Genomic DNA, 27,541 nt, shown 5'->3' on the forward strand with positions numbered 1-27,541 from the left:
AAATAAAATTCTGCAATTACGAAAGAGCTAAACTGGGATCCATAATTAAGTTACTCTTACGTTTACGAGTTTGATTCTGAAATAAATAGTACTTCTAAGTAGCTGTTATCAGCTTTTTAGGTTTGGTTTAAATACACACACAGTGTCCATTGTGGGGAGGCTTACGATGTTATATTCCATGCACTGTTCTAAAAGGGTTTTTCTTCAAGGGCCAACTAGCCCTAAAAACCAAAGCACTCAATCAGTCCACACGGCAGGCAGAAAAGTTAACTGGGGTAAATAGGATTCCTACATAACATCAAAAGCATGTGCTATTCTGCAGCAACTGGGAGTACTCCAGGATTGGTGTGTTGTCTTCTTCAGAACTAATTTCATCAGAAGGGTGGAAGAAGGTAGACATTTTACCACTATCAAGTGCATTTAAAAGTGACATGTTTCTTTTGTGCTAATTTGACTCCCCTGAATGACCTAAGTTAGTGAACTAGTTACTAGTAATCTGGTCACCAGGCAAATCAAGCCTGCAAGAAAGGAAGCCAATATTCAAATTACCATGTTATTGTCTGACCCAAATGATTTATTTTCAACATAAACATATAAGCTCAATATGAGATGTGTAACTAAAGCAAGCACCACCAAGAAGACCAAGACAGCATCTCTTCTTCTAAGGTTTGGGTTTTTCCCAGAATTCCTGATACATGTGATAGCCCATACCAAGAGTCATTGCTCCCACAACAAAGCCTTGGGCTGCCACTCGCATGTGGATCAGGTGAATGGACATTTTAGTATTTCCCCTGCTCTTCAATTTATATAATCCACATGCAACAATTACTGCAAACCCTGCCATTCCAATGGGGACAAAGGGTGCCTCTTTAGCTTTTTGGATAAGTTTAGATCCCTGATCTTCATCACATGAAGAAAGAGATACATCTGTGTTGGTCGACATAGTGAGTGAAGAATCTTCCTAGAACACAGGAGTGCTCACCCTCCAACCGGTTTCTGACCCCTGCCCTCGTGTGCTGCCAGCCGGCTTGTGCCTACCCTTTCTTCTTGAACCACCAAAAAAATGTAGTTCAGGAAGAAGGAAATTGAATCTAGAAGAAAGGAGTTGGATGCATGAATTAAAATAAGCAAAGAAATTTCAGGTTGATAAATATAAATAAACACTGACTATAAAGCAACAAAAAGCAATTGCTTATTTTTAAGATGTTGGGGAAAAAAGTGAACAAAACTTGCTAGATAAGAATAACACGGAAGATGACAGGGGAAACATTGGAGCTAAAACTTCTGAGGTCTTGTGTTACTGGGAAGCAGGATAGAAAATGGATTTTTTTTTTCAGCATATTATGCATTTTAAAATTTAAGAGAAAATGTTTACCAGCTTGGAGTGGGGATAAAAATTAAACTAAATCTTGTAGAAGGAGGAAAAGGAAAAAAAAATTAGATGAAATAATCACAAAATAAATGTAAGAGAATTAAACTCTCCTATAGAAAGGGTTTCTCAGTTTGTATAAAAACTAATAAAACCTAACTTCAGCTATTTAAAAGTCATTACAACTTAATGACAAAGGTTGAAAAAAGGTCATAAAAATCTAGCATATTAACATTAATATCAGACCAGCAAGATAAGGGCGTTATTAGAGATAAAGTCATTATCCTAAATAATCAAAGATATTATTCACAAGGAACTATGTTACTGAGTCTGTAAGTATGTAACAACATAGCTCCAAATATACAAAACAAGAAATTTGACATATTTATCAAAAAAATTGATGGAGACAATTTTTAAAAGCATGAAACAGATTTTTAAAAAGTAATGAAGCAAACAGAAATAAAATTAGTAAGAATAAACACAATTTGAACAAGCAGCATAAATTTTATTCAATGGAAATGTGTAGAATTGTATCCTCAAGACAGAGTACACTCTTCTCTTTGAACATATGTAGAATATTTCAGCTAAAGTACAATTAAGATGAAAATTTATTACCCTGAATGTACATATTAGGAAATAAGGTAGTAAAAATTAATCAGCTAGTTTTAGAAAGAAAACTAAACAGGTTCAGGTCAGTTTTGCAACTTAAAGAACAGGTTAAACATAAAGGAAAGTGGAAAGAAATAAAGAAAATTAGAGCAGACATTAATGAAATAAAAAATCAAAGAAAAATGAGAGAAATTAGTAACATCGAAAGCTAGTTGTTTGAAAAGATGAATAAAATAGAAAGAAGTGTTCAGAACAGGGCCCTGGCGGATGCCAACATTTGCACTAGAGAGGGAGGAGCAGAGAGCACTGAAGTAACTGTTAGTAGATTAGGAGGAAATCTGGAGAGCGTTGTGTTGCAGAAGCCAAGAGAATAAAGAAAGAAGGGTCAACTGTGTCAGATGGAGCTGCTGGGTTTTTCAACATAGAAGTAACCGGTGACCTTGATAAGACTAGTGGAAAGTGGAAGCAAACCTGGTTGGAGTAGGTTGAAGCAAAGACTGAGAAGTGATGACAGCAACTTACAAACAACTACAAAAACTTCTTTTAAGAACTTTTTCTGTGTAGGGAAGCAGAGATGTAGACCCATAGTTGGAAGGGGACATATGGTCATGGGAGAATTTTCTCTTTTAAGATGAGATACAAGTGTATGTTTATATGCTATTGGACGAAGTCCATCTGAGAGGGAGTAATTGACGATGCAGGTGAGCAAGAGTAAGTGCAGGAGCAAAGCCGTTGAAAAGGTGAGACTGAAGGATCCACAGCATGGGAGGTGGTTTTGGTTTTTGATAACAGCAGGGACATCTCATGAAGATTGTGGATAGGCTGTAGTTTTGATGTGGGTGAATAACTGAGTGACTCTCCGATTGTTTTGTATTATTAATGAACTATAAAACAAAACATCAGTTGGCAAATGGGGATGTAAGACGAGGGAGGAGAAAGCTTTCATGAAATGAAAGTTTTAGAGTAAAGTGAATGTACCCAAAGTATAGAGGATTGTCAGCTGCTGTTGAGTCCTCATTTGGGATTTGTGGCCAACAATGTAAGTGAAATCAGGTAGCCCATTTGTATATGTGTCTCTAACAATGTTGAGCTGTACAGGTGTGGAGTAGGGGCATGCGTGGGTTTCACAATAGTAAGGGTTTGCCAAGGAAATATTGAAGAGGGATGGAAAGGAGGGGAGTTAAGGATATTTACAAGGGAGTAGAATAATAAAGGATCATGGCATATCACCTGAGGAAAGAGATAAGTGAGGACATGACAGGGTTGAATGGTAGTGAGAATGGGGAAGGGTCATGGATTAGAGATTTTGAGGTTGAAGAAAGCTTTGAATATTCCAGTGCAAGATATTGGGGACAGGAGTTGACCACATCAAAATGAATACTCTCAATGCTCTCAGCTTGTCTATGACAAGGCTTACTTAGAGAGGATGTGTGAAAAGTAAAAAAGTCACACACAACAAAGTCAAGAGCACAGTTTGGTTATAGTGTTTATGTCAGTGCATGACAAGACTTAAGCATTTTCGGGAAAGGTCCATACCGTTTTCAAACACCTGGTCAGAAAAATTTTGTTAATATTATCTGAGTTATAATTAAGATCTACTGAAATAGTAGACAATGGTTAATGAAAATTGGGCTTACGTGAATGAAGAGACACTGTGTCAATGAATAAAAGACCAAGTATTCTGCATTTGGAGTTTGGCCAGGCAGCTGTTAATTGTGTTCTGTTTACTTCTAGATGTTCTGGATTTCAGAATCTCACTGATAAAATTTGTAAAAAATAAACAAGCAAAAATAAAAACCTTTTGGGAATGGGATGCTGTTGCCAACTTTTTGTTTGTCAATTAAGTGGGGAGAAGCTCACCATGAGCTATCAACATAATTACTTATTTAAAGAAAGGACAGTTTAACACCAAAATGAGTAGAAGGACACGGCCTCAAAATAAGGGATGGTCCTTTTGAGAGTGAACTTTTGGCAATCTTATACTAACGTGTATGTACATTTACATACACAAATATATTTTCCTTAGTTTGCTGAGGACCTGTGTAAACTTTTATCTATTTGGGAATAATTCAGAAGCATCTAACCAGCTTAAATTTGAGAACCTAGGCAGTAACCCAGTTTGCCTTTTGGTGATAGTGTTATCAAGAAAAAAAGTAACTAAGGTAGAGTTGTAGCCATAATGAGTCGGAATTTGAAGGTCCACATGGAACTATGTGGAGATCTCCAGTAAGTGGTCAGCACCCTTTACAAACTCCCACCTCCCCTAACTCAATTATGGTCTGTACATATCCTCCTTTCTCCTCATAGTGCCTTTAAGTAGGAAACTTGGCCGGAGGCAGGCACTAAACTAAGATGCAAGTCTCTTGGCTAACTGGACTGCCTTTCACTGCTGTATCTACAGAAATGTGTTCCTAGTATGGTGCCCAGCAAATGTCTGAGGTGGACTTAAATGAAATAATCTGTCCCAGTGGCAGCTCCTAACAGTGGAAGGAAAAAGTTAATGTAATTCTTGATTTTGGTGAATAGTAAATGAAACCTTCAAAGAGGGTGACGGAAATTCTTTAAAGAAAGAACACAAAAGCCTGAATTATTTATTTGAATAATAATGGCTAACATTTATCGAATGTTTACAGAATACCTCTCTCTCTGTTGTATATTATTCATCCATTTACTCAACAAATATTTATTGTGTTCCTGCTTGGGTGTATTGGGTACTTTCTAGGCACCAGGGATATAGAGGTAAATAAGACAGACAAGATTTTTACTCCTATGGGGGAAGTCATATGACAACAAATAATTTTTAAAAATAATTTTAGATAGTAGTAAGTGATACGAAGAAAATAAAGGGGAATTAAAGGGTGGAGAGAAACTAGTGGGAGGCTGTTTTAGAATTGGTGGTCAGAGAAGGCCCCTCCGTGCACTCGGGTGACAGTTGAACATAGCTCTTTGAAGTAGTACTATCCTCACATCGTTTTCCACTTGTAGGAAGCTAGGAAGACCCAGGTTAACTTGCCCGAGGTCACACAGCTAATAAGTTGCAGTGCCGGGGTTCCAGCCAGGCAGCCTGACTCCAGACCCATTTCTCTTCATCACCATGCTAAACTCTTCGGAAATGAATAATCGAATCATATTTTCAATGGAAATGTTTTGTTTGAACCCAGTCATTTTTTGCTTTAAAAAACTGATAATCCTGTTTATACAGGCTGAATGCTGTCCTCCTTCTTTGTGCTGTCTTCCTTTTGTCGATTTCATTGTAAATCAGCACTTCTATTACAGGATCGCAGTAAAAAAGAGAAGGATTGCCAAGTTGAAATGGATTATATTCTCATTTATTAAAAACATTAGTTTGGTGAGAGGAAAAAGTAGAAACTATGGCATGAAATGGCTTTTAAATAGTCTGTGGATTTAATTTCTCTCTGTTCTCTAGGATTTTCATTTAATACAAATACTTCAGAGTTTTTGTTTTATGACTCTTTGGTCTGTAACTTCTTTCTGTGGCTTGGAGTGAAACTGTGTTTAACTAAAAGCTGTGTGTAATCTAGTGAATATTGGAGATTGCATCGAGGAAGCCCGGTCGTTGGGCTGTATATTTTTGGATGTTCACTCATTTATTCCACATGCGAGAGCCTGTTGTAGGGCAGGGATCCTGGACCAGGTGTTTTGCTTGATGTGAGACAAACAAATCAGCAGTTTTTCTGCCCTCCGGGATGTACAATTAATTATTTAATTATGGTGATAATTGCTGGAAAGGTGAAAGACCAGATGTATATGCAAATTGTTTCCTATATATATTATCCAAATAGGTCCCATATGGTACAAGGTAGGTAAAAGAAGATTTACTGAATGACAACTCAGGTGGCCTGAGAATACTGTTTAATGTCAGGACACAACTCTAGCTGATGGAAAAATAGCACCCTGTGTGTACCTATCTTATTAATTACTATGTCATATCAAAACTGTTTGTATTAGATTTTCCGACTAACCTTTAGTATTTAGGGTCATTTCTTATAATCATGTTTATTCTTTCAACAATTGTAGGTTCTCAATTAACATCAGTTAAGTTAAACTAAACAATCCTGAAGTAATTCTATTTTTAAGACGGTTTATTCAAATATCAAAGGGAAAATTCTCCAAAATGATTTCTTCTTTATTCTCATTCTCTTTTTTACAAGATTGTTTTCGCCTTTTTTCTCATTCTGCTTTTTTGAGAGAGGAAAATTCTGCTTATGTTATAATTTAGGTCAGAACAAAGCTACCTATTTTGTGCAAAAGGATACAAAATCCCAAGTGTGTACCATTCTGCTTTTATGTTTCAGTAAGGCATAGTTTGCAACAGCTCTGGCCTTAAGAATGGAATAGTAGGTGTGAAAAATGGGTAAAATTTAAGGGGGAAATGACTACATTTTAATCGTATCCCTGGGATATTTTTCCCTTCCTTTCTCACTGAGCACTGAAGCGGTGGCATGGATGATCAGTTTTCTCAGCAGTGGCCATCACTTGGCGCCTGTGAATGTCCTCAATCAGCTAACAACCGACTTCAGATGATGCCACAATAGTGAGGTCCTCCTGGGGGCCACCAGTATCCCGATGGTAATATCCAGAGAATACTACCTTAACACTTGCTGTGGTAAAGTGCTCTGTAACCTCGACTTGTTGACGTCGTCCTCAGAGTTTTGAGGACTAGGGGGAAATGCTGCCAGATGAGAGCGTGCCTGTACTTTGCTGTCCTGTGAGGGTTGGCTCCTTGGTGAGCCCCTGGTCTTGGATCTACCACACAGAGGGGCATTTGGAGCAACAAACTATACAATTGGGAGCAGAAGGAGGCAAAGGCCTCCCCAGCCCAACAGCTCTGGCTGAGGACTCTGCTGGAGGAACTGCCCGTGTCGTGGTGGCCCGTGAGAGATAAAATGGGATTTCTCCTTGTCTGTGGCCTTAGGAACTCCCACCAGACCTTTGACCTCTTCCTGCCGCCATCTTGTTTTTAGTTATTGGCTGGCAGAGCCTGCCCTGCAGGTGAATGAGAGCTGATAAGGACACGTGTTCTTGTAAGCACTGAGTTCAGGAAGGGGTCCCGAAGGACGGCTATAGATATTTTCAGACACTGGTAATGTTGGGATAGGAGGAAGGTTTTGGGAGGTAACTTAGCATTCTCCTGGAGGGCATAGGCTTTAGACTGAGCCATACCTGGCTTTGACTCCTGGAACTACTGTTTACTAGCTGTGTAGCCACTGGCAATTTGTCTTACTTGCCAAGCTTCTGGTTTCTCATCTGTAAAGTAGGTAATGTTATCAACTTCTCAAGCTTACAGTGAGGATTAAATAAAATCATGTTTAAAAAAGCACTAATCACAGAGGACTCTGTAAGTGTTGAGTAAATAATGGCTGCTATTATTATTGGACTAGTAGTGTCATTATTCCTATTTTCAGCAATTACAAGTAGTTTCCAGTGTGTTCTGGTGATAGTAAGAGTCAGGACAAAGTGAGGGAGGAGCAGCCAGATGAGAGAAGCACCATTTAAGACATAAATCTATGCTATTTAGTCTTGGTTGATCTATTAATGGATGATATTGAGTCACACGGTTTCACCATAGCTCTGACCACTAGAATTTTCTAGTTTGGATCTCCATCTGTAGGCCAAAATTTATTTGCACTTGAAACTGTTATCCATCAAGCAGTTTACTGAGAGCAAACCACTGCTAGAGATTTTTTTTTTGAGAAAGGACGTAATGGGAGTAGATGTAAGTCCACTGTGCTTGCCATGCTCAGTAAACGCGTTTGACTAAGCATGGTGTTTCCTAAGATTCACAGCATTCATCAAGTAAAGAAATCATGAAATTAAAAAATGTTTTTGTTGAGAGATAATTGACATACGTTATATTAGTTTCAGGTGTACAATATAGTGATTCAATATTTTTATATATTGCTAAACGATCACCACAATGTCTAGTTAACATCCATTGCCGTACATAGTTACAAAATTTTTTTCTTGTGATGAAAACTTTTAAGATCTATTCTCTTAGCAACTTTCAAATCTGCAAATACAGTATTATTAACTGTATTTACCATGCCATACATTACAGCCCCATGACTTACTTATTTTAGAACTGAAAATTTGTCCCTTTTGACCCCCTTCACGCATATCTCCCACTCCCCATCCCCCACCAACTTGTTCTCTGTATCTCCGAGCTTGTTTTTTTTATTCCTCAAGTAAGTGACATCATGAGGTATTTGTCTTTCTCTGTCTGACTTATTTCACTTAGCATAATGCCCTCAGGGTCCCTCCATCTTGTCACAAATGGCAAGGTTTCATTCTTTTTTATGGCTGAATAATATCATATTCCATTGTATCTATATGCCACATTTTTTTTGTCCATACGTCTGTTGATGGACACTCAGGTTGTTTCCAGGCCTTGGCTATTGTAAATAATGCTGCAGTGAATGCGGAAGTGAGTGTATCTTTTCAAATTACTGTTTTGATTTTCTACGGATAAATACTCAGAAGTGGAATTGCTAGATCACATGGTAGTTCTGTTTTTAATCTTTTGAGGAACTTCCATACTGTTTTCCTTAGTGGCTGTACCAATTTACATTCCCGCCAAGAGTGCAGAAGGGTTCCCTTTTCTCCACATCCTCACCAACACTTATTTCTTGTCTTTTGAAACTAGCTTTTCTAACAGGTGTGAGGTGATACTTCATTGTTTTTTTGATTTGCATTTCCCTGATGATTAGTGATGCTGAGCACCTTTTCATGTACCTCTTGGCCATCTGTGTGTCTTCTTTGGAAAAATGTCTATTCAGATCTTTTGCCCATTTTTTAATTGGATTGTTTTTTTTTTGCTGTTGAGTTGTATGAGTTCTTTCTATATTTTGGATATTAATCCCTTATCAGATATATGATTTGCAAATATTTTCTCCCATTCTGAGGTTGCCTTTTCATTTTGTTGATGGTTCCCTTTGCTGTGCAAAAGCTTTTTAGTTTGATGTAGTCCCACTTGTTTATTTCTGCTTTTGTGATCTTTGCTTATGGTGTCAAGTCATGAAATTGAACATTAAAACTTCAACACTTAGGAGGTATTCAGTTAACATTTGGTGAATAAATTCAGGCTTTATCTAATTTGCCTATCACTGATAGAAACTAACTATTCAGTAGTCTTTTTACTTTATTTAAATGTTTTTGATGACAGGTGATACATTCAAATAGGCAAAAAATTAAAAAATTGAAAAGGAGCATCAGTGAAAAATTTTCTTCTTAATCTAGTCCCTAGTTTCTTGAGTTTGCTTCCAGAGACATTTGATGCATGTGCAAACAGACATAGATATAGATCCCCCTCTTTACATAAGTGGCAACATTATAATGCTCACTTTTTTCCCCTTGATTTTTTTCTTTTAAGAGTATATCTTGGGGGCCGGCCCCGTGGCCAGGTGGTTAAGTTTGCGCACTCTGCTTCGGCGGCCTAGGGTTTCGCTGGTTCGGATCCTGAGCGTGGACATGGCACTGCTCATCAGGCCACGCTGAGGCAGCGTCCCACATGCCACAACTAGAAGGACCCACAACTAAAGTATACAGCCATGTACTGGGAGGATTTGGGGAGAAAAAACAGAAAAAAAAAGTATATCTTGGAGTTTATTCCATATCACTACATAACGATCTTTTTAGAAAGACATTGTTTAGTATGCTAGTGTGTGGATATATTTAACCAAGTTTCCTACTGATGGCTATTTATTTCTGATCTTTTGTTATTACAAATGTTTTATTGCAGTGAGTAAGCCTGTCTTATACATGTCATTTCACATTCCTCACAAATGGGAGTTTATTTTTAGGCTAAATTCTTAGAAGTAGAGTTGCTGGCTCATAAAATACTTAAGAAGCCTCCTAGAGGACATAGTAAGTATTTTTTGTTTTACCTGAGAGGGAAGGAAAAACATAGTTAGCATAGGCTCCTGTTATGTGGTAAGACTTTCAACATTAAAGGCTTCTTCAGGCCTCTTCAGATACCTGAATAGATGTCTGAAAGCTAGAATCACCACTCTGGTGTTCCTTTCGTTTTAAAACAGCTCTTATCAGGACTGTATTTCTGATAGCAGAGCTATTGAAAGGCATTTGTTCCATTTTGGGATATAGCAAGGGCAATAATTACACTAGGTTCCAGTATTGATCATGTGCCAGACCCTGTGCCAGATGCTTTGTTTCATGTAATTCTCATTAAAAACCCTTTGAGGTATAGATAATATTGCCATTTTGTAGATGAGTCAACTGAGGCTCAGAGGGGTAGCTTCCCCAGGGTCACATAGCTAATAAGTGGCGTAGGCACTACTTGATCCTAGGTCTGTCCAGCTTCAAAGCTTATTTTCTTGATTGCCACATGACTCCTGTTTTCTATCCATTTATGTTTGCCTGGTATTTTTTGGTGCATTCTGTTACTTTTAACCTTTTTGACTCCTTTTGTTTTAGATGTGTCTCTTAAAGGCAGCATATAGGTGAATTTAGGTATACCCCTCTACCAGCGTAAAAGCCTTTTTCTTTTGAACAGATTATTTTGAATAACCCACTTATGCTCCACAATATGATAGATATATTTAGTTGTGTTAAGTTATTTTACTTGAACCTTTTTAGTGCTTCTTGATTTTGCACTTTCTCGGGCACTTTGAATATAACAGTAAATGAAATAGAGAAATCTCTGTTCTTATCTGGTCGGGGAGGGGAGAGAAAGCTAATAAATAAATAAGTAGAGCAAGGGGGAATGTGGTATCACATAGGTCAGAATAAGCCTTCCCGAGAGGACAAGGTTTGGAGAAAGACTTGAGTTGCTGAGGGAGCTGGCCAAGCAGGTATCAGAGAAGATGGCTGCAGGCGGAGGGAGTAGCTAGACCAAAGGTCCTGTTGTACAAGTGTGCCGGACATGCTTGAAGAACACCTGTGAGACCAGTCTGGCTGGATCAAGGTGAGAGAGAAGGGGAGTGGTAGCAAATGAGGTCAGAGAGTTCATAGGGGGCCAGATTTTGTTGGTCCTGCTCAACAGGCCATCATAAGGACTTTGATTTTTACTGAGTAAAGCGGGGCAAGGTTAGAAACAGGGTGACATGTTCCCAGGCTGTTAGGAGGCTAAAGCTGTAATAAAGGTAGCCCAGACTTGGGTGGTAGCAGTAGGGATGGTGAGAGGAGCTGGATTCTGGATATATTTTTAAGGTAGAGCCAGCAGGACTTCTTGAGAGATTGAATGTGGGATGAGAGAAAGAGAGAGAGGGAGGTTTGGAAGGGTCTGAGTTAAGGATGACCCCAGACGTTTTGGTCTGAGCGCCTGGAAGGATGGATTTGTCATCAGCTGAGATGGAGAAGGCTGTGGTGGAGCAGGTTTTGCGGGACTTGGGGGTGGAGATGAAGTTGGGGTATGTTGAGGCTGAGAGACCAATGGACATCTAACTGGGCATATCAAGGTGGCAGTCTGGAGTTTGGGAGAGAGAGAAATTTTGGAGTTGTCTGCATATACATGTGATTTCAAGCTGTGAGACTGGATTGGATCACCAACAGTTAGTATAGTGTGGACAGGGAAGACGAGAACACGAAGATCTGAAGTCCTGGGGCCCTTCAGTATTAGGAAGAGGGGAGAAGAGAAGCAAACAACAAGGTCTGAGAAGGTGCAGTCAGGCGGGGGAAAATGTGAGAGCTGAGTAAAGACAGTGTTTGAAGGAGATCAGCTATTACAAAAGATGCTCATAAGTCAAGTTAGATATTTTTCCTCTATTCTGGTCTCTGGTTTTCATCTCTTTTCCCCCTCTTAATTTAATTTCTCTTGTTTGAGAGGTAGTCTAGAATAGTAGTTAGGAATGTGACTCCTGAAGCCTCACTCCCTGGCTTTCAATCCCAGCTCTACTATTTTTTTCTTCCTAAAATCCCCCCAGTACATAGCTGTATATTTTTTTCGTTGTGGGTCCTTCTAGTTGTGGCATGTGGAACACCGCCTCAGCATGGCCTGATGAACAGTGCCATGTCCGCATCCAGGATCTGAACCGGTGAAACCCTGGGCTGCTGAAGCGCAGTGTGCCAGCTCAACCACTGGGCCACGAGGCCGGCCCCCCAGCTCTACTATTTAATAGATAGCTGAGTAACATTGGGAGCCCCGTCAGGCTGGCTCCTGTGTCTGTCTGACACAACTCCGTTAATAATTGCCAACTTTCTTGCTTCGGGCACAAGATATCCCAAGTTTATTTTGTAAATCTCCTGCTCTCCAGACCTGGAATCAACCATTTTCCTAAAGAAGGTGCTACTGTAACTGGGTGGTCTAGGCCTTTTTTGTAGACAGAGTCAGGAAATAGACATTTTGTTAAAGTGAAAAAGCATGAGTTCATACTGATATTTCTATTTCAAATTTAATATTGCATGATTTGTACTTTGATTTTATACTGAAACTTTCAATAGCATTAGTATATAATTATTCTCTTTCTTTTTGTATATTTGTGTGTGTGTATATATATATTATATAGTTTCAAAATAATATCACTGTTAATCAGACTACTGAATGATATTTAGCAGTTCTTTGTCTAAAAGTATATTCCACCAAGGATGTACAGTCAAAATACAGTTCTAAAGTCACTTAAAATAATTTTTTTCTTTCTGGTTTTATTACCAGTTTGACATATAGTTAAATTAATTTGCTTCATTTTATTTTAAATATTTCAAGATTACTTTTTTCTTTTAGTTTTGCTTTGGTTTTTAAGTGTTTAAAATATTTACATGGAGGCCGTCCTGGTGGTGCAGTGGTTAAGTGCGCACGTTCTGCTTTGGCGGCCTGGGATTCGCTGGTTCGAATCCTGGAGGTGGACATGGCACCGCTCATCAAGCCATGCTGTGGCAGGCGTCCCACATATAAAGTAGAGGAAGATGGGCACGGATGTTAGCTCAGGGCTGGTCTTCCTCACCAAAAAGAGGAGGATTGGCAGATGTTAGCTCAGGGCTGATCTTCTTCTTCTTCAAAAATAATAATAAAATAAAATATTTACATGATTTCTAAATTGAAGTTATATAGCAAAGTGTATTCAGAGAAGTCTTACTTCCCTCGTAGTCTCCCTCGTAGTCATTCCTGTTCCCTCCCTCCCCTACAGCTAACCATTTTCGTTAGTCTTCAGTTTATCCTAGTGTTCTTTTGCAAATATAAGCAAGTGTGTGTATGTGTTGCAGAGAAGGTTTGTCGAAGTGTTTTTTTCTTTCCTGTTTCCTGGAGTAATTCTTCTTCGTGATTTCTTCCTCTAGTCCTCCCTCCCCCCACCATCTGGTGTCTAGGCACAGGTCCAGTGTTGCAGTCTTTTACATATAGTTCATCCTCTGAATGGGGGAGTTTTGCTCTTTGCTTAAGAGTAATGTAAGTGGATTCTTCTTGATTTACCTCCCCCTTTAGTGGAAACAGAACTTGGGCTGACAGTCAGGCATAAGTATTCGTAGTTTGATAGTCTCTTTTCAGTCTTTCAGCAGCTTGAGGGAAGTGGTGAGTGGAAGGGGACTGAGATTGTGGTGGAGGGTGAGGCAGAAGGGGTCAGGGAGCCTCGGGTGAGGGTATTTTCTTACAATAGTTTCACTGAACGTTAAGGGTTTTGGAGTCACATCTAGTCCATGGGGCAATGCTCCTTGGATTTTGGTCTTCCTTCCCAGAATGAACAGATTTACTATCCTTTTGACTAGTTAGGAAGTTGAGTTGGAGAAAGTTAAGACGATCTTACCACATGGTTCTTTTTTCAGGCACCAAGTGGCCTGCCTGTGCATCTGATCATCTTCTCTCCTTGTTAGGGATTATTAGTGAGGTCCCACTGAAACTGTTCACTTACTGTTTTTTATTTAATTTGAAGTTTGAGGAATGGCGTTGTGGCTGTATTATTATTATAACTTGTTTCTTTCCAACTTTATTTAAATTTTGGTGAGTTTTACAGAAGGAGTTTTGCAAATGTGCTGTCATTCTACTATTTGCCCCCAAAGCTCTAGTTCAAATTTTAATTTTTAAAAATGTCTCCAACTGTGTTTATAGCAATTAACATTTGAGTTTGAATCCCAGTAATGCAGCTAACTATTGGATTGAATTTGGGTAAGTTATTCAACCAGTCTAACAGAATGTATGGCACATATGGGCATTCAGTAAATGCTGCTTCCCTCTCCCTTTGCCCGTTCTCTTAGACAAATTCTTAAGAATTGCTCGTTTCATCATACTGAATAGTTAATATATGTGCAGATAGAACAACATTCCAAATATTATAAAAAGTACATTAGAAAAAGAAAGTGTTCCCTCTACTGCTGTTTCCCTGTCCCCTAGGTCCCCTCCTTAGAGAGAATGACTTAGACTTGTGTCTCTTGTGTCATCTTTTGGAGATATTCTATGCTTATTGAAGCATGTGGATGCATGCACACACGCGCACACACACTCACAAAGAGCATACCACACAGGCATAACTGGTTCCCTATGGATGGACATTTGTGCTTGTTTTATCTTGTGCTGTTACAGAAAGTGCTGTAATAAATATCTTTGTATGCATTCATCTTTTTTAGCTCATTTGTGACTGACTGTACAGTAAAGTACTAGAAAATGTCTAGTCTAACGATTGTAGGAATTTGATAGATATTGCCAAACTCCTTTACATAGAATTTGTATTGGTTTTTGCTCTGATCTGTGATATATGAGTGTGCCTATTTCTGCTGTAGCTTTACCGACCAGTACTGTCAAACTCTAGTCTTTGCTAATCTGATAAGTGAAAAATAATATTTCATTGCAGCTTTAATTTGTACTTAACTTATTTGGTTGAGTGTCCTTTCATATATTTAAAAGTCATATATATGTCCTTTTCTGTGAACTATCTGTAGCTATCCTTTGCTTATTCTCATTTTCTCATTGAGGTTTTTTTTTATTGATCTGTCAAAGGTTTTAATATTAAAAAATTAACCATCTGGGGGCTGACCTGGTGGCATGGTAGTTAAGTTCATGCACTCCGCCTCAGTGGCGTGGGGTTTGCCGCTTCGGATCTCACGCACAGACGTACACACCGCTCATCAATCCATGCTGTGGCAGTGTCCCAGTACAAAATAGAGGGAGATTGCCACAGGTGTTAGCTCAGGGCCAGTCTTCCTCACCAAAAAACCCAAAAAGCAAAAATACAAAAAAGTAACCATATGCCTGCCACATTACAAATTTTTTTCTCAGTTTATTAATTATCTCATTACTTTGATTTAAGGAGAGTTTTTTAAAAATCCAGTGTTTTGCTAAATTTGACATCATAAAATTAAAAAAAAAATTTTTATGGCTTCTCTTGTATGTCGTAATTAGGAACACATTTCCCATGCTAAGACTATAAAAACAGTTGCTAGCCTGTCATTTTTTGTAGTGCTTTACTTTTATGGCCTTCTTGTCTTTGTATTTTTTTTTTTACATTAATATCCTTCATCCATTGGGAATTTATTTTGGTGTTAGGAGTGATATATCACTCCTAGAGATCCAACTTAATTTTTTTCCAGTTGTTACAGTACCATTTGTGGAGTAATCTATTATTTCCCCATTGATATGAAATACTAACATTTACATTGACCTATCACTAATTCTTCTTTGTTTTTGGGTCTAAGGAAAATTAGCTGCAAAGATTCAGAAAGTATATCACTTACACATCTATCTGAAAAAATTTCGCAAACCAGAAAAAGTGAACCTAAGAAAGGGAAATGCAGGCATGTAAGAAACTACCATGAATAATGTAACCAGTGAAAATTATAGATAATTAAAAGTGATCTAATAGTGTGGCTATGAAGTTTAATGCAGTTCTTTAAAACATTTAAAAAATGGAATAGGCACGTGTGTAAAAAATCTGAAAAAATGCAGAAAAATTCTTGGAAATTTTAACAAAACATTCTGTACTGGTAGCTTCTGGTAATTGTCCTTCCTATATCCATATCCGCTCACCCACGTCTCTGACTCCACGTACCTGGCCACCTAGCAGCGGCTTTCTTAGCCAGTCTTGCTGTAATTGTTCTCTGACCTCATTCGACCCTCCAGAATATTGGCCTCTACTTCTCCCTGTCCATCAGCTCTTTCTTGTTGTTTCCTTCACTATCCAGCTTAGATTTTATGATCCATCATTTCTCTGAACTCATATATCTGTTCCCTTGGTAACCTGTCCGTGGGCATATGAGTATTGCTGAAGAAAATGACACAACCGGAGATTAGAGCCACAATAAATTCCCGGTCACCAGCCTTAACTAGATTGTCAGTACTGCCTAGCAGCCCTACTAGGCTTCTTTGGTTAACTTGTTTTTCCTCTTTCTGTGGAGATTATTTCATATCTTTTCTACTCTCTGCACACCTCTGTGGCCCTCTTCGCTCTTAGCAGGTGGCCTCACCCCCAACCACCCAGAGAAAGTAAGAGCCACCTATTGGAACTCCCTCAGCTTCTCCTGTCAAATGTATGCACCTTTCGCCATGTAGACCTGATTTCTCCTCCTTCCTGCTTGTTACAGGAGAAGAGATGTCTTTCTTCCTGCATCAGGGTGATCTCTCCATCTGTGCTCTGAATCTTCTCACTTTCCACCTTCCCCGGAACTTTATTTTTTCCCTCTCTTGTCTCTTCAGCCTCTCTCTCCACTGGATCTTTCCCTTGGGATTTAAACATGCTCAAGTCTCTCCCGTCTTAAAACAAGCAGGTGAACAAAAATCGCCCTCCACTGCATCCCTTTTTCTTCCCAGCTGTCACACTGTTGCCTCTTCTTCAGAGTCACACTTCTCACTGGCCTTATCTCTGCCCTAGCTGCCTCATTTTCTCATTTTCTGCTTTTCCCCAGCCCACTGCACCTTGACTTTTACCCTTAAAATTTTTAGAGTAACCACCAGTAGAATAGATGAAGGAGGTAGAGCTTCCAAATCACTGGAGGAGAAGAAAAGGAAAATCCAATGAATATAGGGAAAATATAGAAAAGAGAAAACGTTTAAAGTAAAAAACAAAACAAAATGCAGAAATAAGTCCAAATACGTCAGTAATTACAACAAATGTGATAGGTTAAACTCTTTATGGTGTGATCTGTTTATCTAACATTCTAGAAAAGACAAAAGTATAGTATCGGAAAGCAGATCAATGAGAGGAAGGCATTGACAGCAAAGCGGCACAGGGGACTTCTTGGCATAAGAAAATGTGTTATGTATTAATTGTTGTTGTGTTTCATGACTTTATATGTTTGTCGCAACTGTTCAAGTTGTACACTTAAATTTGGTGAATTTCATTGTGTGTTATTTACACCACAGTGAAGCTGACAAAAAGGAAGTTTAATAGAAGCATCATTATATACTACTTGACTTCCAATGAGTTAGCATTTACAAGATAGAGTCATGTAAACACAATACTTTTTTTTTTAAGATTTTTATCTTTTTATTTTTTCTCTCCAAAGCCCCCCAGTACATAGTTGTATATTCGTTGTGGGTCCTTCTAGCTGTGGCATGTGGGACGCTGCCTCAGCGTAGCTTGACGAGCAGTGCCATGTCCGCGCCCAGGATTCGAATCAATGAAACACTGGGCCGCCTGCAGCGGAGCGCGCAAACTTAACCACTCGGCCACGGGGCCAGCCCCTAAACACAATACTTTTTAACTGAAAATTTGATTATATTACATTAGGAGAATGAGAGGAAGAAAGGGGGGCTAAAAGATCTTAATCCTAACTGACTGTAGTAGGAAATTGGGAGAATGTCTAAGAATGATGAACCAAGAATTAGCAAGGAAAGCATTTTGTTTAGAATCATCTAAGCACATATTAGAAGAAAAAGCTAAAGGAAAGGACTGAGGAGCAGGCTTGAAGTCTGGAAGGGTGGTACAGGGGACTGATATTTTTTCTTAGTAGCGTGTTAGAGTTGTTTGACATTTTTGACCATGTGCTTATATCATTTTAATAAAAATTAAAAATTGGGGGCAGTGCATTGCTAGAAATAACTATAGAAAGACCAGAAATGGGCCTTGAATCCAGCTTAGTTGAGGGTGGAGTAGACGCTCTGATGTGACCTATGGCCTTTCCTGGGAGGTACAGTCTGAGCTGGGTATGAAAGGATGAGATAGGAGTTCACCAAGTGATTCTTCCAGAATGTGGTTCATTGTTAAGGATGTTTCTTCCCTCTTGTAACTTTGTTGAACTCAAGTAGTACTCCCAAAAGATATTTTATTGATTTACTTGCATTTTCTAGGTTTATGTTCATGCCGGTGATGGAACGATGTTACAAATAAATCTTTCCCCTGTATGTTTTTCTTCTTAAAAAGCCTTGCTGAAGTCCGACACTATGTCCGCAAGTCTTCACATGGTCAGTTCATCGCTCCCTTGCCATGGTCAGGCTATTTTACACTTTTAAATTATTTTTGTTTTTAGCTATATTTTGATTAATTTATATCCATGATGGATTGTTAATCAAAAACAGGAAGCATGGATGTTGAAACATAATCTCTTTTTAGATGATTGTAGAAAAATCGATATTTTTGCAAATTTGCTTAAAATGATTCATTCATTTACTTAAAAAATATAGACTGAATGGCAACTGCGTATCAGGTATTATGCTAAACGTTGGGTCTAAAATGAACAAAACACACAAGATTTCTACTCTCATGGATCTTACAGTTTAGTTGGTGAGATAATAAATAAATACAGAAATAAAAATATAACTATAAACTTATGATCACTATGAAGAAAATGACCAAGGTACAATAAGAACATAAATTGGAAGTCAGGTAAGACATCTGTGAAAAAAATTAGTATTTAGGATGAGATGTGAATGATGAAAATTTAGATCATTCCAGAAAAAGAAATGAAATAGATGTTTTTGCCATTGGGAAACAAAACAATACCATTGTGGCTACAGCGTGGGAGCCAGAGGAAACATGCACTGAGAGAGTCAGGCAGTGACAGACCCTTGTTGTCCCTAGTAAGGATTAGACTTTTATTCTAAGTGCCACTGGAACTATTAAGCAGTAGAATAAACTGATTTGCATTTTCAGTGATTATTTATGACTTCTATGTAGAAAGGGCTAGGAGAGGAGCGAAGTTGGAAGTAGGGATGCCACTTAGGAGGGGATTGCTGTATTCCAGGGAGGAATTTACTTTGGTGAGTGCTATAAGCAAATCTACAGAGTGGCTCGGACTCTGGTGGGGGCAGTGGAGTTGGAGAGAAGAGATATTTGAGAAAGTTTGGCCTGTGAACTGGATGGATTTTTGGATATGGAGGATGAGAAAAATGAAAAGATAAAGTTAGTCTTTTGCTGTAGGTCCAACACCCAGAATTACACTTGGCACAAAAGAAATAATAAATATTTGTTGAATGAAAAAAAAAAAAGCCTTGCTGGTCTCTCTAGCACTGCTGTAATGTTGAATGAGAGCATTTGATGGGATATTGTTAGCTTGTTTCTGTTTTTATGGCTTATCACTCAGTGCTGCTCCATGTTTTTCAAATTGAAGTGATAAAGTGTATGATTTTTCTTGTATAGAGTTAACTTTGCCTTCAAGTTATGTACGTAATTGACTGTAATGATAATTATTTATTATGTTGTTGACTGGTATTGGTGAAGATTTTCTTTAGGTTCCTTGGATCTCTATTAATAAATTGTATTGGCCACTTTTCTTCATTAGTATCATACTTTTTAGGTTTTAAATTCAAACTCATTTCTGGCTCCTAAAAATGGAAAAATGGCCACTTATAATATGAAAGTTTGGGAAATTATGCAGTTCTCTTTAGGGACAGGCAGGATCAGCACACTGTGTGACTTTGCCCCTGGATTCGTGGAGTGTGTGGCCTGGTAGCTGTTGGAGGGTTTTCATGGCAATTCATTTTAATAACTTTTTCTGTTTTCATTGTCGGACTTCATTTTCTGTGTTTTATCCTTCTACAAATAGTTACATGACTGTCTTATCAAATCTATTGGCATCTTATTGAAGTAAACTTTACTAAATAAGATAAAATGGGTTTTTTCCTATTTGTAATTTAGGTGTGGTGCTTACAATAAAAGATAACATATTTAGTGGGTCCATTCATGCAACAGCCACTATTTAAATGATAAAGAAATGTAAAAGGTATAGTGCTTTGACAACTTAGAAGCTCACAATTTAGTACAAGAGAGTTTTTTTTTAAAAGGCAGTTGCATTGTAAGGTATTAAGTGTTGTGGAGAAGAGTGTAGGGTCCCAGGTGTTGTAGGAACACACAGGAAGGGAATCCATAGGCCTTCCCTTTTCGGTAAGTATTCTTTTTCCGCTGTTTAAGTTTCTGACACTCAGAAATCTGCTGCTTTCACTGTAACCACTCATCATTGTGCTATTTAAAATGAGAATTTACCTTGTAACACAGAAATCGGGCAAGGAGGGAAGCATTATTGTACAATAATATAATAAAGGAAGCATAAAGGTTGAGAGAATTTTTCTGACAAACTCAGGTTTATTGCTGGACTCCTTCTGAGATAGGTATTAATCACTATTAATGAGATCTTATACAGATGTGGCTGTTCGTTAAGTTGTCCTTGATAAAACAGCTGAAGTTGTCATTCCAAAGAGAACTAGAATAATATGTGTGTGCAGTTTTTCAGTAAGGTAATTTGATATGTAGCGCTTCAAGGATCTAGAGAAAGTTCTTGACTTGGAGTGCGTGAACTGTGCTTCAAGGAATCTGTAGCCCACCTTAAGTTGATGGTGTTGTTCAGATCTTCTTCACCCTTACTGCTTTTTTGTGTGAAGTTCTTCTTTCAACTATTGAAAGTGATGTTAAAATCTCCAGTTGTTATTTTGGATTTGTGTATTTTTTCCCTTTCCTGCTGTCAATTTTTGTTTACTGAAACTGTTACTAGGCACATACACATTTAAGATTGTTATATCTTCCCGATGAATTGGCCCTTGCATCATCATGAAATGTGTCTTTTTACTTGTTAATACTCCTTGTATTGAAATCTATTTTGTGTGATTTTATTACAGCTTCTCAAACTGTCTTTTGTGTACTGTTTGCATAGTATATCTTTTTCCATAATTTTACTTTGTCTATCTGTGTATTCATACTTATATCTCTTGGAGACAACATATATTTGGATCTTTTAATTTAAAAATTTATTTGATAATCTCATTCTTTGAATTGAAATTTTTAGTCTATTCACATTAAATATAATTATTGATATGTTTTGGTAAGTCAATAATTTTGCTCTTTTTTTTTTTTCTTTTTGTCCCATCTGATTTTTGTTATTATTGGTGGTGTTCCTCTAGCTTCCTTTCTTTCCCACTTTTGAGTTAATCAAATATTTTTTAGTATTCCATTTTAATTCCTCTGTTGACTTCTTACTCATGCCTCTGCATTTTTTCAGTGCATTTTTTTTCCAGTGGTTGCTAGAGATTACAGAATGAATCCATGTGTACAGTCTACATAGGGTTAATATTGTACCAGTTTAGATAAAATGTAAGAATCTTGTAAGATCTTTTAATTCCCCTCACCTTTTTCTTATATACTTCCGTCTGCTTATGTTGTAAGCTCCACAATATGGTGTTAGAATTTTCTGCTTTAAACATTCATATGTCTTTTAAAGAAATAAGAGATGAAAAAATACGTACTCTTGTATATTTACCCACATATTTACCATTTCCAGAGCTCTTTATTCCTTCGTGTACATTTAGTTACCATCTATGGTCACTTCCCCTTAGCCAGAAAAACTTTCTTTAGCATTTCTTATAGTTATGTCTTCTGCCAGCAAATTCTTCCAGTTCTTGTTTATCTAAAAATATCTTTATTTTGCCTTCCTTTTTTGAAGAATATTTTCACTGGATAAAGAATTTTAGGTTGCATTTGTTTTCTCTGCAGCACATCAAAAATTTTCCATTGCACCTGACCTCCATTGTTTCTAATGAGAAGTGAACTACCGTTTATAATGTCGTTCTTTCGTATGTATTTTGTTGTTTTTCCCTGGCTCCTTTTAAGGTTTTTTTCCCCCTCTATACATGGTTTTTAGTAGTTTGACTGTGATGTGCCTACTTTTGGTTTTCTTTGAATTTATCCTGCTTGGGGTTCACAGTTTAGAGGAATTATATGGCCATTACTACTTCAGATACTTTTTTAATCCCTTTTATTCTTTCTCTAGGACCCTGTTTACAGATATGTTAGTCTGTGTGATACTGACCCACAGATTATAGAGGCTATCTTTATTTTTGTTTAATCTCAGTTCTTCAGCTTGGCTAATTTTTATTCATCTGTCTTCAAGTTCATTGACCCTTTCTTCTTTGCAATCTGCTGTAGGCCTATTCAGTGAATTTTTCCTTTAGATATTGTACTATTTAGTTCTAGAATTGCCATTTGTTTCTTTACTGTAGTTTCCTCTTCTCTGCTGATACTTCCCATCTGTTTGTTCTTTCTGATCACATTTTCCTTTACTTGTAAAGACATGCTTATCACAGCTGCTTGAAAGTTCTTGCCTGCTGATTCCAACTTCTGGACCATCTTGGACTCTGTCTCTATTGACTGCTGTTGCTCTTGACAATGAGTCACATTCTTCTGTTCCATTATGTATCTAGTAAGTTTTGATCATATAATGGACATTGTCAATAATACTCTATAGAGACTCTGGATATAGTTATCTTCCTCTAAACAGTGGTCATTTTTGCTTTACTAGTCCGTTAATTTGGCTTCACTCAGACTTCAAATTCAGCCTCCTCTGTGGTGGTCAGCAGCCAAATCTCCATTATTTTCTTAACCTTCTAGCTGTCTCCTTCCAACATGTTCCCTGGAGTTTCTCTTGCTCACTTTGGTTCAGGGCTCAGCAAAGCACCTATAGTTTATATAAAGATTTCACAGTTTTTTTCTTTGTGAAATCATTTTTGCCAGAGTTTTCTTTTTCACTCTCCAGCTATTTTTTTAGCCCCCAACTCCATCCTCTGACTCCATTAGCCAGTAAATCTTTTACTTTCTGCTTGAGTTTCAGTCACCTGGAACTAGGTGGACCAAGGTTTGCCCCAGGTGGAAACTGTAAAAATGAAAATTTCACCCTGTTTGGTTCCCTTTTTACAACGATCAACCTCCCTCCAGTTTTTGCCTACATTTTTTCTAGCTCTTCAGGGCCTTCAAACAATTGCTTTTAATATTTTATCTAGAGATTATGTTTTTATCTGCTAGGCTTAGTTAAATACAAACTATTCATCCATTGTTGGAAGTAGAAACTTCCCTTTTTAAAAAAATCACTTTGAGAAATAGAAATTTGGTTATTGTTTCTAAATTGCCGTGGCCTGTATTTGTGCTAATGTGAGCTGAAGAAAGAGTTGTTGTGGTGTGCAAAAGTAGCATATTCTAGAGTCCTGGGAAGGAGGGCTGTGGCAGCCCTAACTTCAGGTCTAATACATGATGTGATATCTCAGGAACGTTTGAATTTTCAGTCACCAAGCAGATCCAGTGGCTGTTATCAAAGACACGGTTTGCTTTGATATTAGAGTGAGTTTTAACAAATTGATATGGTTGACACTAACCATAGCAGAGAATAAGGAGCTGTATCTGTTCACCGTTGGATAATTTGGAGAGTTTGTTTTCTTTCTTTTTTTAGTATCTCTTTCAGTCAGTATCACCTTTTCAAGTGTGGTGAGAGGGCATTCATAAAGGAGAAAATCCAGTCCATTTTGAGAGTTAACAGGCTTCCTTATCTCTGGGACGTGTTTGCTCCTTCCTCATGGTTAGATACTAGGTATCCTCAACTTGGAGAAATGTTAGAGGGATCAAGATCAGTGGGTTTTTGAGGAGTGTGTGTACACATACATGTGGGAAGAGAATAAATAAATGTAATTTTATTTTTCAACTTTGATGTTTCAAAAGGAAAGGTAAATAGGAAGTGCTTATTTTTTTGAAGAATTACTTACAAATTAGTACCTCCAGCCCAGACCTCTCTCCTGACCTCTAGACTCCTTCCTTTCATTCAGGCCTTGACAAAATGTCACCTCCTCAGAGACCATCCGTGACCACCCTTTCCTGTTTCTTACCCTGCCTGATTTCTCTTTTTATTCTGTAGACCACAGTTGGCATGTTATCTTTTTACTTGTTTGCAGATTTATCATCCTTTGCTCTTCCCTCCACCTCCCTCTGCTAAAATGTAAACTTTCTGAGGGATTTTTTATGTTTAGTTTTCTTTCAATTCTCTAGCATGTTGGATAATGCCTTGCATATAGTAGGTCAAAGTAAATTTTTCTTGATTGAGTGAGTAAACGAGTCACTGAATAGTGAGATAGGAGGTGGACTTCAAAAAGTAAGATGAAGCAGACGGCTTTGGAGTTACTTTGGTGACTTTCTGTTAACTCAAGATTTTCTAACGCCGTTGTGAGTGCCATGTGGGAGAGCTCTTCCTGCTCAACTGTTGGTAATTCTGTGTATGAGAAGATGTAGTACCTGTCCTTTTTAATATCTGATTTGACAACAGTTGATGGGTAGTGAAAATCATAGACAGAAATAAACCTTATCCAAGCTAGTGAGGTAGCATGTGGAAGAACATCTTCCTTGCTTAGGAAAAAACCTAAGGATAATACATCCTTGTGGGAGGATCTAAGTTTAGCAATTAAAATTGGGACCTAATTTTGAGGTATATTTACCTGTGGCATGAATACAGGGAACAAAATTGTGGAAGCTTAGATCCTAATTGACTTCTAAGGCACCTGTTTTTCTTTGATTTCCTAAACCACATTCAGTAGCCCAGATCTTTATAGTCCCCAGGCAACTTTCTCATTTTCACAACAAAGTCAGAAATAGTTCAGCCAGTTGAAAAACTGCAGCCAAAATAAAACACCCAGTGAAGCTTTCCTTTTTCTTGCGCTGGCAGCATAATCCATCCCTTTTTTAAAAATAGGACAGTTATCTCTATTCCCTCAAAATTCCAGCCCTTTTGACTAACTCTACTTACTGTCTATGTGGTTTAAATAAATGTATGCCAGTTTTCTTTTTGGTATGTTCCCAGTGTGGCCAGTGTTGTCCTTGGGAGTTGATAACTTTCTGGATGATCATTACGCTATCCATGTTAGGAATAGCATAAAATCACGTCCACTAATTTTTTGATTGTGAAATTTTTTATCCAGAGAATAGGATGTGGAGGTATAAGCTCATAAAGACCACAACCTACCCCAACATACACACATTTGCACCTTGATTGATATTTATATAGGACCTGGTATTAACACTAGAAGAGTCAAAATCCAGGGGGACGTAACCTCTCTGAGCCGTTATTTTTCCTATCTGTAAAAGGGGGATCATCGGAATGCGCTTCTTGATAGAGTTGTTATGAAGATTAAAAGAGGTAATGCATATAAAGCATCTAATACAGCTCCTAGCACCTAATAACCCTGCAATAAGTGATAGCTTCTATTACCATTTTCCTTCTGGATAACTCAGATTTTGCAGTTCTCATATAGTAAAAAATTATGAAAGCAGAAATTCTAGTCCTAGCCAGATTTTCTCTTGATTTCAAAAGTTGTTTGATTCAGGCAGAAAAGAAGAACTGTTTAGGATGAAATTAAATTGTGAGATGGACATGTGGCTTATCATTTAATCATTTGTTTGTTACTTGATTTGTTTATGCATTCATTTGTTCATTCATTTTGTTAGCCAAGCTGCACCTTCTTTTGCCATTTAAACCTGGCTTGGTATGGTTGAATGTACAGGGATTTATATCTGTAACTTAAACAGTTTGAATGCTAATAGTATAAAGTTGTAGTTTTTCCTTTGATACAACTGAATTTTCAAAATGTAGGCCTTTGAAAAGGGTATCTGGTTTAATGTACTGTGTTCTTAGGTATTTTTCTTCTTTGAACTTACAAAGCATGATCTAACCTTGGGATTTTTCTATTTATTCATTTCACTGCGTGGAATGCTTTCCCTCTGTTTATCTACCTCCTTGACATCTTTTAGGTCCAGTTCCAACAGCATCCTTCCCATACATTCTGTCTAAAGTAGCACTCACCCCAAGTCCGTCCCTAGTCACTCTTGTCACGTCACCTCATTTTGTTTTTCTTTTTAGCCCATATTACCAAGTATAATTATCTTATTTTGGCTATTTGTACATTCTTGTCTCCTTTCACTAGAATAGAAGTTTCATCCTTCAGGAGTTTTCAGGCTACCTGAAAAAATTCCTTTTCTTTTCTTTTCTTTTTTTTTTTTTAAAGATTGGCACCGGGGCTAACGACTGTTGCCAATCTTTTTCTTTTTTTTTTCTGCTTTATTTCCCCAAACCTCCCCTGTACATAGTTGTATATCTTAGTTGCAGGTCCTTCTAGTTGTGGGATGAGGGATGCTGCCTCAACGTGGCCTGACAAGCAGTGCCATGTCTGCACCCAGGATCCAAACCCTGGGCCGCCGCAACGGAGCACGTGAACTTAACCACTCAGCCACGGAGCCGGCCCCAAAAAATTCCTTTTCTACTTGAGTTAGCCTGAGTTGGTTTCTGTTGCTTACAGACAAGAAACCTGACTGATACAGAAATTGGTACCAGAAGTGGTTGCAGGCAAGAGATGCTCAGGGAAATGGCAGAAATGTGGGATTAGTTGTCTGGTCTTGGAGGTGGGTTATTTTTATTTCTTTATTTATTTGTGTGGTTTTAATTAACAAAAACTTACATATAGTGCTTATCATGTACTTTTCTAAGCACCTTTATTAAATTATTTGATCTAATCCTCAGAATGACCATGAGGTAGGCTTTATTATTATCCCCATAAGGAAACATGCACTTGAAGGTTAAACAGCCAGCCCAAGGATGCATAGCTAGTGAGTAGAAGAATTTTGTTTCAGTTGGTATTGAAGGCAGAGGAAGTTCTATTATTATTCAGGAATTGGAGTCTAGTAATGTATGGGATGCAGACTTGAAGAGTTGATGAAACTGTCACCTATAATCAGGGCAAGCTTTAGTGTCATGTTGCCACTGCTGCAGAAAGAATGGAGGAATTCAAGGTCTATCGGATTGAGGTGACACCTTGAAGAAAGAAAATGACAAATCTGAATTTGTATTTTTAGGTAAAGATGAGGGCTAAAACTTGTAGACATTCCGTAATTGAGCTAACATAACTTTTTATCTCTACTAGTCTTAGGGCTGAGATAGTTCTTAATTAAACTCACTGTCTAATCCAGCATGAGCTGAATTCGTATTTTTGCCAGGTTTCCTATTGGAGAGTTAAGCGACTGATCAGGGAGAAGTGAGGTCAGTTAGCCCACATTACTCTTCAAAGAGTTTGTTAAAGAAAAGATTGTGCTCCTGAGGGATGCGGTGACAATCCTAAGGAAAGATGGTTTTTTAAAAAAATATTTGTTTGAGGGGGCTGGCTCTGTGGCTGAGTGGTTAAGTTCACGCACTCCGCTGTGGCGGCCCAGGGTTCGGATCCTGGGCATGGACATGGCACTGCTCTTCGGGCCATGTTGAGGCGGCATCCCACATCTCACAACTAGAGGGACCTGCAGCTAAGATATACAACTATGTACGGGGGGTTTGGGAGGATAAAGCAGAAAAAAAAATTTGAGTGAGAGTTTTATAATCAGAATTATATAATATAAAACATATGCTATATATTCTATTTTACTTTCTAATTTAAGATAGCTAAAT

At 38.0% G+C, this 27,541-nt stretch overlaps 1 protein-coding gene and 1 pseudogene across 4 annotated transcripts in view; one reads left to right on the forward strand and one right to left on the reverse strand.

Annotated features, from left to right (window-relative positions):
* MARK1 (microtubule affinity regulating kinase 1) overlaps positions 1-27,541 on the forward strand; it is a 122,856-nt gene that overhangs the window by 30,161 nt on the left and 65,154 nt on the right. The gene's annotated exons all lie outside the window — the stretch shown is intronic.
* On the reverse strand, positions 538-2,218 carry LOC111771298 (HIG1 domain family member 1A, mitochondrial pseudogene; annotated as a pseudogene).

This window comes from Equus caballus, chromosome 30 (genome assembly GCF_041296265.1).
Source record: "Equus caballus isolate H_3958 breed thoroughbred chromosome 30, TB-T2T, whole genome shotgun sequence".
Classification (NCBI taxonomy): Eukaryota; Metazoa; Chordata; class Mammalia; order Perissodactyla; family Equidae; genus Equus; species Equus caballus.